The sequence below is a fragment of the Penaeus japonicus genome, unplaced genomic scaffold (assembly GCF_977035675.1).
Source record: "Penaeus japonicus unplaced genomic scaffold, GWHDUDI00000001_assembly GWHDUDI00000042, whole genome shotgun sequence".
In the NCBI taxonomy this organism is placed as follows: domain Eukaryota; kingdom Metazoa; phylum Arthropoda; class Malacostraca; order Decapoda; family Penaeidae; genus Penaeus; species Penaeus japonicus.
The window spans coordinates 5,218,852-5,221,127 of record NW_028234444.1 but is presented as its reverse complement, the minus strand read 5'-3'; positions in this window follow the sequence as shown (position 1 = coordinate 5,221,127).

Below are 2,276 nucleotides of genomic sequence, written 5' to 3'. Positions count from 1 at the left end.
ACACACACACACACACACACGTAAACATACAAACACACACGCACAGACACACACACACACATACACGTAAACATACAAACACACACGCACAGACACACACACACACACATACACGTAAACACACATACACGTAAACATACAAACACACACACACACACACACAGAAACTTACACACACACACACGGAAACTTACACACACACACACACACACACACACACACACACGTAAACATACAGACACACACACATGTAAACATACACACAAACCCAAACACACTTTAACATACAAACACACCCACACACACACACACACGTAAACATACAAAAACACACACACACACACACACGTAAACATACAAACACACACACGTAAAAGTATACACACACATACACACACATGCACGTAAACATACAAAGGCACACACACAGACACACACGTAAACGTACAAACACACACACATACGTAAACATACGAACACACACACATACACGTAAACATACAAACACACACACACACACACACACACGCACACATGTAAACGTACATACACAGATACACACACGTAAATATACAAACGCACACACACGTAAACATACAAACACACACACACACGCACACATAAGCATACAAACACACATACACACACACACACGTAAACATACGAACACACACCCACACACTCACACACGTACACGCACACATGAGCATACAAACACACACACGCACACATAAGCATACAAACACAAACCCACACACACAAACACATAAGCATACAAACGCACACACGTACACGTAAACATACAAACACACACACACACACATTAACATACAAGCACACACACACACGCACTCGTTAAGATACAAACACACACACATAAACATACAAACACACACACACATGCACACGTTAAGATATAAACACACACACACATGCACACGTTAAGATACAAACACACACACACGCACACGTTAAGATATAAACACACACACACACGCACACGTTAAGATACAAACACACATGCACACGTTAAGATACAAACACACACACACACACACACGTTAAGATACAAACACACACACACACGCACACGTTAAGATACAAACACACACACACACGCACACGTTAAGATATAAACACACACACACACGCACACGTTAAGATACAAACACACACACACACGCACACGTTAAGATACAAACACACACACACACGCACACGTTAAGATATAAACACACACACACACGCACACGTTAAGATACAAACACACACACACACGCACACGTTAAGATACAAAAACACACACACACGCACACGTTGACATACAAACACACAAATACAAACAGACGTTAAGAAGAAAAAGGTCAACCAAAAATATTTCATAACTTCTAGATTCTGTTAATGTTTTTTTTTTTTTATTAATTCATTTATCTTTTTTTTTAATACTCGACCCTATAATTACGCATAACTATAGTGTGTATTGTTTCTTTCCATTTACGAGCAAGACCTAAATTATAAAAAACAAAAAACAAATAGATATGGTGTAGAAGAAGGTGGTGGAGGGTGGTTATGGTGTCGGGTGTTTGGCTATGGTGAGGGGAATGGTGTCAGGGGGACTCGGATATTTGTAACAGTTTCCGGTAGTGGTAAATGGTGTTGACAGGTTGTGGTGGTGAATAAACTACGGGTTTCTTGTCATGGCTCGGTTCTTCGTCATCTCTCTCTCTCTCTTTCTCTCTCTTTCTCTTTCTTTCTTTCTCTCTCTCTCTCTCTCTCTCTCTCTCTTTCTCTTACACTCTCTCTTTCTCTCTTTTTCTCTTTCTCTCTCTCTCTTTTTCTCTCTTTCTCTCACTCTCTCTCTCTTTCTTTCTCTTTCTCTCTCTCTCTCTCTTTCTCTTTCTCTCTTTTTCTCTTTCTCTCTCTCTTTCTCCGTATATTAACGTCAATTTAATATATTGTCTTATGATAAGACTGTTGCTATGATTGTTATTTTTCAACTTTCTGATATTATTTTCTTAAAGGCGTTTTTATTCTTTCATTCTTTCTCCTTGTGCCTGCGCGTTCATTACGAGTGTGATGGCACAAACACACACACACACACACACACGCACACACGCGAAAAGACATGCACACACTCACAACACACGCACGCACACACACACACACACACACGCACACACGCGAAAAGACATGCACACACTCACAACACACGCACGCACACACACACACACGCACACACGCGAAAAGACATGCACACACTCACAACACACGCACGC